This window comes from Phyllopteryx taeniolatus, chromosome 17 (assembly GCF_024500385.1).
Source record: "Phyllopteryx taeniolatus isolate TA_2022b chromosome 17, UOR_Ptae_1.2, whole genome shotgun sequence".
Classification (NCBI taxonomy): domain Eukaryota; kingdom Metazoa; phylum Chordata; class Actinopteri; order Syngnathiformes; family Syngnathidae; genus Phyllopteryx; species Phyllopteryx taeniolatus.
In genome coordinates, this window is record NC_084518.1 from 18,828,462 (window position 1) to 18,842,291 (window position 13,830).

The following is a 13,830-nucleotide window of genomic DNA, read 5'->3' on the forward strand; positions in this document are numbered from 1 at the left end:
GTGAAAGGGTTAGAGTAAAATGTAGGTTGTTGCGTGTTAGATTTGCATACAAGGGATATAGATTAGGGTTACATTTAAGAACGAGGGTATAGGGGGTAGGGTCGACTGTTTTGTTTGTGTTATTAGAGTGATTGGAAAATATTCTGAATTTCTGTTTCCATGCCAGTCTGGTATTCCGCTGAATAATCTTGCTGTAGCTCTATTTACCAAAATAGAATGATTTGGGTCTTTTCAGACAACAAACACTGGCCGAAGCAGACGAGTGCGTGCAATTTTGCCTCAATTGCTTCAAGACAGTCCAAGTCAGCAAAAAAAAATAAATGTTAGCATCCACTTATATTAACTCTACTACCTTAATTCTCAACATAAAGATAAAATATAGCTACCTCATTTGACAGCGCCAACAAACACTAGAAATGTGAAAGCATCATTGTAATTCACGTTCCACGAGCCAAAAGACTCCAGACGAACAACAATTTGGCTTCTTCGAGTACAATTCCATACTTTCCAGCAGCTGATGGCCAAATAGGTCATTTTTCCGCACCTCGTTCCATGAATTCCGTATTTATTGCGCAAATTGCTCTGCTGAGGTATGAGTTACCCTTAAAGCAACAAGGCCTTGATTTACTGCAATCAATTGCTCATCAGAAAATATTCCCTTACGACAAACATATCAGCGCATATGAGTTGGGAGCAGTTATTAACCAGCGATTCATGTTTCAAACTGGTAACTGCGGGAGTGTAATTCGATGTAAACCAACACCACTGGATCAGTGCCAGTAAAGCCTGGTGGGTACCAATATTGAGCTTGATCCCCGTTTAAGTCTTTTTAAGAAAGTGCAACATGGACAGCTTGTCTTCTTTTTAGGAAACGAATGAACCAATAAAAATATTTCCCTTTAGCGTCTCGCCATTGAGACATTTGTAGTTAAAGGACAAACTGGTCAATTGACATTCTAGCAGCATGAATTGCCGGCGGGTCCAACATGTGACAACAATCTGCAGTATTCTTCATACGGCTGGGACTTGGGGTAGGGTGGTAAGAGAAAAACTTCCAAAACAGCGCTCGAGCTCTGTGGGCAGCTGAGAATAAAATAAAATAAAACAATAAAAAAATCCAAATACATGTTGTGTTACGGTGTTCTTTTAAGTGAAAACAAAGAAACTCATTGTTCAACGCAGCGGGAATCGCAATGAAATGTTGATGAAGCAGCGCTAGCAAACGAGATGCTAGGCTATGAATTATCCACATTGCTGCAGGTTGGAAACTTCGCACGCTGGAGTGTATTTTTCAAAGTTATTTGCAAGTTTAAACCAGGCTACATGCTCACACACACACACACACGACTGAGATCCTCTCATCTACACATAGTGTGTGAGAGAGAGACGATCCTCCCTCATAGAGAACGGCGGAAAAGTTTGTCTGAGAAAGGCGTAAGTATAGTTGGAAACAGCCCGGAATTCAAGGTGTTAGGCATTAACCTTCTCCTCAAACGGGGAATTATCGGATCTCTTCCATATTCCGACAGGCTATAATAGACAGATGGATGATGATAAACTGCCAAGCCTCGTGTGCGTTCATCACACGTTGTGACTGTGGCATGCCGGGAAGATCGGGCTTCGCCGCTGATCATCAAACTTGAAACTTTTCATCATTACGTCGCCGCCAAAATGGATATAGTGAGTAGAAACCACAGTAGTTCATGGATTTTTCATACAGCTTTAAAAGTCTTAAATCTTATCGTGAGTGTATTCTTGCAAATGTGCCATTTTTTTTTTTTTTTTTTTTTTTTTTTTTTTAATTCAAGTCCCTGTGAAGGGAAAATATGTCTTGTAAATTTGACACTACAGAGAAATGTGTTCACATCCCTGCCAAATTTGAATAATGAGAAAAAAAAAACCCTGCAAGATGATTAAATAAGACTTCAAAATGGTGCAAAATCAAGCTGTTCTCGTCACGCTCAACTGTTGCGGGCGTGTCCGGCAAATGCGCTAAAACCACACCCACTACAACCTGGAAAAATTGATTGTACTTCGTCTCGCATCCTTCTTATGCCTACACACAATATTTGAGGCACCAAAGAATAAAAACCGCTGATAGCTTCTGGAGGCTGGAATATATCCCATCGGGCTTTTCCATGCTGAGACAACAAGGCGCTCTAAACCGGCCCCGGCCCACACTATGACTGTCAAGTCTGGCATATTTTAAAGTCCTCCCCGCCTCTTCGCGCTTCTCTTTTTTCACCATTCATAACACATTCATAAGCAATTTATAAACCATTTGCCCTATTAAGTATGATTAATGAAAGACTAACGCAGCTGTTTTTAGCTACCACTTCCAGAAGTACAAGATATGCTTGTGTGTACTTCTAATTAAACTGTGCTTTGGAAAATAAAAGCTCTTCCATTTTAAATGTTATTTCAAATAAGCTGCAGTCGTGTTGAACATCAAAAGACGTACTTAAGGCTTCCTCCGTCACCGCAGCAGATCGCATTAGCAAAATAAAGGCTGGGGCGGGACAAAACACAAATCGGGCTCCTTGTGTTGACAGGCAACAAAAACGACGAAGACAAATCCGCTATTTGGAATCGCCTTGCATTTTCCCCTCCTCGCGTTAAATATTCATGCTGAGCCATTTGTCATTGTTTATGTCGTCGTGTTTTGTTTTCCATTCATGCGCTTGTTTTGCTTGTCGCGTATTAGCTGCATCAATAGCATACAGTGGCGCCCATTTACTGTTATGCTAATTGTATGGCAAATTGTTTATTTGTACTGTATATGTAATTCTGATTCTAATTTGTACATTTTTTTGAGCGCTTATAAAAACTAATGAAACATTGTCCTACACAATACAGTGAACATTTATGTATTTCAGGGGTCCCAAACACAAGCCCCTTAGCTTACTCAGTAGCGCCCCCTGGAAAGTTTGAAAGCTCGACACCAGTTTTACAGATTGATGTGAAATTGGGTGGGCATGTCTCTATTATAAGAGGACACACGAAAAAGTCTCAGGGACACATCACCGATATCGAACAGGAAGTCGGCCATTTTGTTTTGAAGCAGTCATTTTGGCCAAATTCCAAGGCTCGTACCTACACCACCGAATGTGGGCTTGTTAACAGAAAAATTAGTTTTAGTGCTACCATGTTGGGCTGAATTAACTTCTGACGGCTGAAATTGGGAGCGTAAAACGGCGATTTCAGTTTAAAATCCTTCATTCCTGTTCAAAATGGGATCTCAAAGACATTGAAATAGTCCGCATTAAAGCACTTCGTGATACCGGATGGTCTCTCAATGGTCTAATAAAGTTGGTCGGCACTGTATATGTGGATTTTCCTTCTCAGTGCCTTTACAATAGACTCTGCCCAAGTGATTAGCGATATAACTAAGGTGTCTATGATATTCCCGCAGTATTCAACGTGCACACCTTTGCTGGCAATCCATCATTCATGCATCCTTGCATTTTTCTGTCACTGCCACTTGGATGTCTTCCAGTCAACACCTGCTCCTTCCTCTGCCGACCATTAGTTTATTTTATATCAAATGTTTGTTTTTCTTGATCTTTCAGGTTTTTATTTTTTTATTTTTTTATAAATAGTGGCTACAGTCGCAGACTACTGTAAAAGGATTCTGTTTTTCGTTTGGGAAGAGCATTCACTCACACAGACAATTGTTGTTACTAAGATAATTAAATCTCTAGAAATAAATTGACAAAATTAGTAATAGATTTAAAAAAAAAAAAAAAAAATAAAAAATAAAAAAGCGAAACTACTGAAAATTACCAAACGAAAAGCAGGCATGTTTTAGGTTTGTGGTTCAACAGAATTATCCCAAAAATGAAACTAATCTAAATGGCCTGGACAACAGAAACTGATGGTAGTGTTTGTCAATATTGACAAAATCCAGTCACATCAGTTTCAAATCATTTTTGTAATGATTGTGGATTTTTCATTCTTTAACAAAAGGAGTTAAAAGAACACTGTACCTACTGTGAAATAAACAGCAGGCTCAGTAATTCTGCAGCTGCGTTCCTCAATCCAGAACATGTGACGTTGGAGCACTTTCTGGGCAAAAATATCTGTCCTCCTGACATGCTAAAGAGTCTCTGAAATTGTTTGATCGCAGCAATTACCTCAAACTGTTGTGCAATAAAATGACCAACTTAAGATAAGTACCATCATTTCTGTGCAGTTATTTTCATTTGTTGATTTTTTTGTTTTAAAAGAATTTTGTTGAAGCATTAAGGTAGAACAATGCCTGTTAATTTTCATTAAATTGTGATTAATTTAGTCATTTTCAAGTTCATTTTTGTGATTGGGGTATTTTCTTTTACTAACAAAAGGTAATAAAAATGTCAATTTGTGCATGTTATTCTGCACAAAAACAAAAACTCACTTTTGCAAGAATTCCATATCTGCATTTGATAATATTCTCAAATTTGGGAGAAATTTAACTAAAATTCACCATTTTCATCTCAAATAATTTCTCAACCGACAAATCATTCCTTCAACAGAAAACTTGCCCAAAATCCCGCTTCCGAAGCGGTAATAAAATATGTAATAAAAAGGTAATAAAAATGTCAATTTGTGCATGTTATTCTGCACAAAAACAAAAACTCACTTTTGCAAGAATTCCATATCTGCATTTGATAATATTCTCAAATTTGGGAGAAATTTAACTAAAATTCACCATTTTCATCTCAAATAATTTCTCAACCGACAAATCATTCCTTCAACAGAAAACTTGCCCAAAATCCCGCTTCCGAAGCTAATTGGGAGTATTTCAACAAATTCACCAACTGTCAGGTCTCGGCACCAAAATTCCTACTTTAGCCCATGATTAGCGCTATGATTCGTTTGTTTGTGTGAAGCAGCAAGAAAACACAGACAAGAGCTCGGTTGGCGACAAATCGAAAGCAGCACCTCAAAAAAAAAAAATATAATGAATAAAAGCGCTGGACGTCATTTTTGGAAGGCATCTTGAAAGCCAGTCAAGCAAAGCGTTAACGCAAGAGGAGATATTAATAATTAACATTCATTGCTATTCCGCTGCATGTTTCATTCAGTCAGAAGTGGTTTTCAGAACAAAAACTCTTCGAACATGGAGTGAAAATCATGACCGAGTGCAGACAAGACCACAAAAACCTCAGGTGCCGGATGCAGAACAAATCACTTCAAAACGAAGTAACTCTTAGTAATATCAGCTGCTTCAATCTGACAATGTCCTAAACAATGTTCATCTTGTTCAAAATGATGACGACTCGATGTAGACTAGACCACAAAAACCTCAATACAAACAGCTTCCAAAAAAATCCTCTGTTGATCTCAAATACAAGGCAGAATATAAAAAGGAAACCACGACACATTCAATAACTTGATTGACTGCAGACCAGACCCCACCAAACGCAGGTGCCGGATATAGAAAAATTCAAACTAAACGCTTTTTTTTTTTTTTTTAATAAATGTGGAATTTAAAACTCTTCACACCTTAAGTAACTTGCCCGACCGACTGCACACAAGGCCGCAAAAACCTCAGGTGCCGGATGCAGAAAAATCCACTGCAAAACAAAACACCTTTTTTATATATAAAATGCAGGATATGAAATAAAAACTCTTCACACTTGATTGTTAATTAACTTTAGCCACCGCTTGCAGACAAAACCCAAAAATCTCAGGTGCTGGATGCAGAAAACTCCACTGCACAACCAAATGCCTTTTTTTTTTTTTTTTTTTTTTTTAAATGCAGAATTTAAACTTTTCCACACTTGACTGATAAATATCTTTCCCAACAGACTGCAGATAAGACCACAAAAACTTCAGGTGCTCGATGCAGAAACCTCCACTGCATAACCAAATGTTTTTTTTTTTTTTTTTTTTTTTTTTTTTAAATACAGACATTTAACTGAAAGCTCTTCACAGAGGTAGTTAAATACCTTGACTGTCTGCAGATCAGACCACAAAAAAAGGATCTCTGGTGGCAGATGCAAAAACGAACAGTTTTTAGGTTAAATGAAGAATTTTAAATAAAAACTCTTCAGTTGACTGTTAAATAACTTGACCGACTGACTGTAAACCAGACCACAAAAACCTCTTGTGCCGGATGCAGACAAATCAACTGTGAAACCAAACATTTAAAAAAATAAAAAATAAAAAAATAAATTAAAAAAAAAAAACTCTTCACACAGATTAAAATCACCTGACTGCCTTCAGAGCAGACCCCACAAAAACCGAGGTGCAGAAAAATCCAACCAAGTGCCTTGCCGCCCGTGTCAGCTGCCTCTTCCCTCTGTCTGGTGAGCAGAGACGACACAGTGATGCTCATTGCTCCAACTGCTGAATGATGCATAGCAAGCAGGACAGAGCAGCACCAGTCATGCCCAATCACACGGAGCACAAAGTGATGTTTAAGAAGCCCTGAGGTCTACAGACTCAAATCTGACAGACTTTAGAGTGAGTCCAAAAAAAAAAAAAAAAAAAAAGAAAACCTTACCTCTTAGTCCGATGCCAAAAATTGGCTGGGATGAAGCTGCGTGTTTGCGGTTTGATAAACTGAAGTCTAGTTGAAGAAGTCCATCGGGAGAGCGATCATTTCCTCCTCCTCCTCAAATGTGTCCAGTCTGCGAGCTGGAATATTCCTGGTCCGAAATGAGCATCCTTTCAGTCGTCAGAAGATCCAATTTTGCAGCAACATGCTCCGATTCTGGACAGGAGGCAAAACGCACGGCGTTCCGTCAACATCGCTCTCGTTTTTTGTTTTCTTTTAGAAAAATAAAATAATCACTACAGTTCCTCGGGTAGCATCTGGTCTTCCTCTCCGGGCTCCACAAGTCTGCACTGGGAGAGAAAGCGCGTGCGAGGTAGCGAATGCATGCGGGCATGTGTGTGTGTGAAGAAGAGGGCTGGAGTGCAGCAGGAGGCGGCGAGCGCCAAGTGGATCCGGTGAGCGATGAGGAGGATTTCTTAGGGAGATGGAGAGAGAGAGAGAGAGAAAGAGAGAGAGAGCGAGACTGACGGTAGAGATTACATTAACAGAGGCGGCTATGGAAAGCCGCTAGAGCGTTGATTGAAAGAATATGAATACTCTTACTGGCATTGGTCTGAAGAAAAAAAAAAAAAGTGGCATTGAACATCCCTATTCTCTAGTAACATGGAGTTGTCCTAGTATGCAGAAATGTCATGCAGTGGGGGGGGGGGGGATTGTTACTTTTAAGACGACGTCGTTCTACTCGTGCAGATCAGGGATTCTACTAGTGCGCTGAACTGTCTTACTAGTGAGAAGAAACAGGTTTACATAAAGCCAAGTGATATATTTATTTGATATCCATGAGAACCAGCTGAAGATCCATGTACTAGTACACTCTGTCCTCACTAGTAGATACTTACTAGTAGTAATTCTGCACACTAGTAGGACAACTTTGGATGTTTGCATGTTACTAGTGAGTGAGTTTTGTGTGGTCCACCTCTATCAACTGTGTCCCCGTGCGTGCGCGCCCGCACTTGGAAAGCTGGCGCTCTGACGCCACCTCCTCTTGCCAAGGATCCTAAACATCGGTACGAATATTTAAAGAAGCACACTTAAAAAGGGACTGGTGTGCACGCGCGCGCACACACACACACGCACAGACACGCGCGCACCTTAATTGAAGGGAGAAGTGTATCAAGATTGATACTTTTTAAAGCTTAAAGTGATGAAGGACAAAGGTCAAAATCGACTGTGGGCCCAAGTCTACTCTTTTATTAAAACTGGGGGGGGGGGGGAATAAAAATCCAAACCTATGATGTAACATTTCAAAGACACGCTTCTCTGAGCAGCCATCGCTATTATTAGCAGCTTGCTTTTCAGTTGGCCGTCACCAAAGACAAGACCGTTAAAATGGGGGAATAATTCATGCCGACTGGGTTGCTACGCACGTGAATAATCTTTGTGTCAGTCTAGTCATTATTTTTTTCTTTTAATTCAAACTATTGTGGAAACGAATGTTCCATTCGGTATGAACACCCTTTACTGTTTGAAAATGTACAATAGAGATTACTGGGAACAAAAAGGCAGCAAGAATAGTCTGCAGCGTTGTATTTGGCAACTGTACATGAGAATGTCAATACTATGTACTGAATATGCTAATGTGATTATTTTATTTTTTCTAAACTAGAAAAAAAAAAACAATTCTTGAAAAGCAAGGGGAAACTGCCAACGAGCGTTTTGGGGCATTGAAAGAATAAGAAAAAATACTAAATATGCAGGAGTCAATGGTAGCTGCGAATAAATAACTGATAAGCTGTTATGGTCCTCTGTTATGGTCAACTGTAAATTACACTATAAATATATAATTATTACATAATGGAAACTATTAAACCAGGAGCTAACTGAGGAACGGCAAGAAGCAGTTGATCCCCAATCCCAACCTTAACGAAGCGAACTCACGAATGGGCTTTCGGAACATTTGACACCGCTGAAACAAGCGAGGCCGGATTGAGCGGTCGCCGGCATCATTACGACTGCGAAAAGGGAGTCGATAAACAACGCTTTGCAACATGGCAAAATTAATTATGCAAGCGAGCCGAGCCATTGTCGGAGAAAGTCCTCGTTTTAAGCGGCAATCTTGGAGACGCCATACGGGGAACATGCATGTGCTTTTGATACAAGAGGCACTTTCATGCAAAATAGATTTTACATGCGACGCTATAAACGGACAAGCGATTCTCTATAGTTTTTCAGAGCATTGTGTAACTCACTGATGTTACACTCGCACTATGTGCTTCTTTATCAAGCTTTTGTGTAGCATACCGATTTCACACTTTTGTGTAACACAATGTCGCACTCTTACTCTGTGCTTCTTTTTCTGGCTTTTCTGTAGCATACCGCATTTGTGCCTTTTCACAAACTCATTGTGGGTGCTTTTTCAGGCTTTTACACTCACTCACTGTTATTATCAGGCTTGTGTGTAACACTGTTTCCAGGTTTTTGTGTAGCAACTCGATGAGACTCACTCCGTGCATCTTTTTCAGATTTTTATATATATAGCACACCGCAGGACTGCTTTCTCACACTCTTTCGGTGTGCATTTTCAGGCATGTGTGGCACTTTGCAATCACGCATGTCACGGCCGCGCTCTGGGCTTCTTTTTCAGGCTTTTGTGCAGCGCACTGCTATCGCACTGTCGTCACGCTAACTCTGCTCACTTTTTCTGGAATTTGCTTAGCACACTACTCCCTCACAAAGTCCCGCCCTTACTCCATGCTACCTTTACGGGCACTTTTTTCAGAATTCCACCTGGCAGAAATAAACGTGCCTCGTTTATGAAAGGCAAGCAATAAACAACGCTTTGAAGCACCACAAACAAAGCCCGGCTTCAGTGCGGCAGATTCATTATGCATGCAACGCTATGAATCGACGCTGAATGTATGTTCTGCTGACATTTGGGAGGAAGGGAATTATAGTAAAGTGAAATAAGGAAAAAAAAAAAAGTGCATTATTTCACACCCTGCTATAAAGAGATTCCCATTCTTTATGGTTGTACAGAGGATTGCGGAAACGAATCACCGGGACCAGGACCAAAGTTCCCTGATTAATTCATCAGCACGATTCCAGGCTAGACGCTTAAAAGGTCGGCGAAGCATTGATTGCAAACGGGGACGGGCAGTAGTAGCGCACTCCGGGACGGCGGAGTCACTCACCAGCGGTACATTAGCGCCGAGCCTCCCGTCGTACACTGGAGCGACTCCATCAACACGGCCCGGTTTATTTACCGCGCAGACGCCACTCGGGTCAAGTGCGAACACGCCGCCCAAAGAAACTTCTTCAGCTGATTTGCAGGAATCAAGCGTTTGGGTTGGTTAGAAATCAATCGCGGTTGCATGCAAAACCATTAAAAGATGACTCAAAGTATTTTGGGGGGGGGGGGGGGGGGGGGGAAGAAAAAAAGACATGGCAGTAAAATAGGCTGGTCGGTCAATGATTATTTTAATTGATGTATTAATTATAACAGTATAAAATAGATTAGTGTTTTTTTTCTTTTCCTTTTATTATTTAGAAAATTACATGCATGTTTGTGGAATGTGGGAGGAAAGCCGAGTACCCGGAGAAAACCCACGCAGACATGCAAACGCCACAAAGGAAGGCCGGAGCCCGGATTTGAACCCACAACCTCTAAACTGTAAGGCAAATGTTTTGTTTTTGGGGGTGGGGGGGAAAATCAAACCTTTTCTCCTGCAAACCCTTACCTGTTCATGAGGGGTTCATTACCTTCATCATCACGGCCTTTATTAGAGTTTCCGATGAGCCGCCGCATGTGGTCACACGTCATCCAGGGACCCCCCCCCAATCGCCTCAACTGAATTATTTCCACCGTGTCCACAGTAACCAGACAAAAATAAAATAAAATCCCCATAGATTTTTGGTATTCCGCTCAACGAGCAACAGAGCTCCTCCAGCCGCGAGTTCAATCAGGAGGGACAAATAACGCAAACCGATTGGATGGGAGCGGCATGAACAGACGCTGGTGTCGGCTTACCTCGCGATGCCATTTGTTCTTCACGCTATGCAGGCGAAAAAAAAACAACAACAAACAAACAAAAAAATCTAAAGTTCGTGAACAGACTACTACAGGTAGTTGTTTAACGCCAAAAGTGGGAGAAAGTCACAATGGTGGAAAAGGGTCACTGTGGACGATCAGTCACTACAGTTGACAGCAATTCAAAAGCTGCGTTTCTATATACGAGTCTTGATGGAAAAATGATGCATTCAGCCACTACAGTGTACAGAAAATCTAAATCCGGTGGCGAATGATTCAATGCATCAGTCACTACGTTGGACAATTGTTCAAAAGCTGTTATATGCGTGAGTATTAATGTGAAAATTACGCATCAGTTACTGATACTTGTAACCTACAAGTGGAAAATTATTCCAAAGCCACAATGTGAAAGTTGTGCATCAGTCACTACGCTTGTACGTGTTGCCAACGCTTGTGTTCATATATATATAATGTTTAAAGGTTCATAATTACTGCGACAAAGATGCTAGTTTCGTTAGCTTGTCTATGGCGGTTCACATTGTGCATTATTAAGATAGCAGGCTTTTGCAAGATAATGTGGTTTGGTTAAAATACGCAATGCCAAATTCTTTGTTCTGCGTTTACTTTGACAGTGAACTTCTACTGGGAGTGGCAATAAACATTTTTAAGCCAGCAATTGGCCTTTGAGGAATTGACAGAAAAAGTCAAGGTAGCAATGGATTTTACCGAAGGAGTCATCTCTTCTCAAATGTGGAGACTGAAAGGTAAAAAGTCATACCCATAAAATAAATACCCATGTAAAGATACCTGAAAAATCAACCTAAGTTGTACAGTGTTTGTACTTTGTCGCTTCTAAAACGCACATGAACACGGCAGCAGAGTTAGCGCTGCGCTTGTTGGCGAGCAGGATGGATGTAAGAAATGACATCTGAGAACTGCCTCCACTGTGAATAATCACAAGGAATCCAAATGGAAATGTCACACCATTTCCACCCTTCTATCCAAAATTATTCTAACGCCATTAAAAGCCCCATACCCGCTACGTTCAAAAACATCTGGGTTTTTTCGCAAATATAAATTAGCGAGCGGACAAGTCGCCGCCACGGTCAGATGGACGGATGCGGGCCGCTCGTTCTGCCACCTCTCTATTGGAGCGGGTCTCCATTTGCCAGATTTGTGAGGTAGAAAGCGAAGTTAATCAGAACCAGCGAGGCCACGAAAACAGAAAGACACGCGGAAGGAGGAAGAGTTAGATATATGGATCCAGACTCAGGAGAAAGCTGTGTGGTCATCCGCATAGTCTTATCAAGCCCTCAAAAAAAAAAAAAATATATATATATATATATATATAAATAAAATAAATAAATACATTTTTAAAAAAATCTATTTTACCTACCCCCCCCAAAAAAAAAGTAGGACAATGTATCTCACGATTGTTTTTGGCTGCATAAAAGACAGGCTTTCGTCACATACAAACACAAAGCACAAAAACAATGCCCTAATCACAGCACACAAAAACACATGCCATAAAAAAAGAAAATAACACAGCCAAAACAGTCAACAAAAAACTACCAACACAACATACAGCCACAAAAAAAACCAGAAGCCACAAAAACACAGCTGTCAGACAGACAAAAACACATACAACAGTAGAACAGCAAACACAACACAGGCACACAAAGACAACCAAACAAGCCACAAAAACCATCCAACAACACAAAACACACCACAACCAACAAACACCACACATGAAACAAAATACACAGACAAACAACAACAACAACAACAAAAAACAACCAACACACACCCATGACACAAAACACTGACAAAAACAGCACTCAATAAATTTAACAGGAAAAACCAAAAAACAGACAACACACAATACACCATTACATAAAAAACAACCACAGCAACGACAGGTACACAACCAAACATGCAACCTCAAAAACGCAAATACACAGCCAAAAAAACAACTGACAAAAAGACAACACACAACCACACACAAAATTGAGCAATCAGCTTTGAGTGGCGTATAAATCTGTCGCCTGTTAGCTTGTGTCGCTACATGCACCACATGCTGGCCTCTGGAGAGTGATGACGATCTGCTGCCTTTTTTTAGTTTCGCATTTTTCCTCTGAGGCTTTTCATTTGGTGTCTGACAAGTGGCGTCCAATAACAGATGTTCAAAGGGTTTAGCGGCGCACTTTCCGCTCTACTTCTGAGCGCTATCTAAGGGGACAGATGAGTTTTTAAAGCAGAGGTCGAAAGTAGTGACGACTCGTGCCCGCGGGAACTTCCGTGTGGCCTACATTTTCTGAAACGCCCCTAAAAGTGCGACAATTTAGGGGAAAAGCCACCTCAAAAGTCCAATAAAACCAAATGTGATTTGGTTTTTTTCTTAGTTTTTGTGGTTAACTTGTCCAGGGGCGGAAATACGGGGACCTCTGTCGGGATTAACGGGGGACAATATTTTCAGCGCAAATAATCACACGACACAAAAAAATAATGAACTTTGTAACCAACACTTATCGATTTTTAGCAGCATTAATTTGTTGTTGCAGCCCTAGGTGATCGCCTATCAAACAAACCTAGCGGGTTAGGCTCTTCTTTGCTGCCACATCATTGACATTTTGCTCAGCCCTCGTGGGAGCAGCTAGAGGGCATCGCTAACAAGCTAAGCATCAGACGCGCAGAAGAAACAAATGCCCGCTACACGCCAGCCGCTCACCACCACGAAGAGGAAGGAGGCGGACGAGCTCTCTGAAAAATGGGTCTTGCTGGCAGCCCAAAAGTCACAGAGGGAGTCAAGATAATACCAGAGCTAAATGCAAGAGCTGCAAGAAAAGCTGCATTAAATACATTTTTAAACTTTAGCACAAGTAGCATGATCTTACAACAGCTAGCATTTATTAGTTAGCTCACTTATTGGTAGCAAAATCCTATTGGTCATTCCTGGCCTAAAATGTCCCCAAAAAAAATAAAAAAATAAAATACATGGCCCTCAACTCACTTCAACATAGTTCCTTGGTACCAAGATGCCGCAAGATTGCACCGAAGCACAAAAAGCGTGAAAAAGTGAGTTTTTCAGCAAAAAATAAGTTGTTTTTAAAAAAGCCAGGACAACACCATAAATTATTTTCATTTGAAAATGTTTGCTCTCTTAATTAAAAAAAATTGTACATTTTAAAAACCCTAATAATTAATTTTCCCATCAATCTCCAGTTTAAAAAATTTTTTGGGGCGAAAAAAGGAGATGCATGCATTTCCTTCCATCATACATGAACAAAAAGTTGTGAAAATGAGCATTTTAACTGTACGT

The 13,830-nt window shown here is 40.5% G+C and overlaps 1 protein-coding gene across 8 annotated transcripts in view; it reads right to left on the reverse strand.

Moving 5' to 3' along the window:
* sgcd (sarcoglycan, delta (dystrophin-associated glycoprotein)) overlaps positions 1-13,830 on the reverse strand; it is a 171,815-nt gene that overhangs the window by 111,244 nt on the left and 46,741 nt on the right. For all 8 annotated transcript variants that reach the window (XM_061750987.1, XM_061750988.1, XM_061750989.1 and 5 more), the window contains one exon: positions 6,491-6,700. The gene's annotated coding sequence lies outside the window, so the exon portion shown is untranslated. The remainder of the gene's footprint in view (positions 1-6,490; positions 6,701-13,830) is intronic.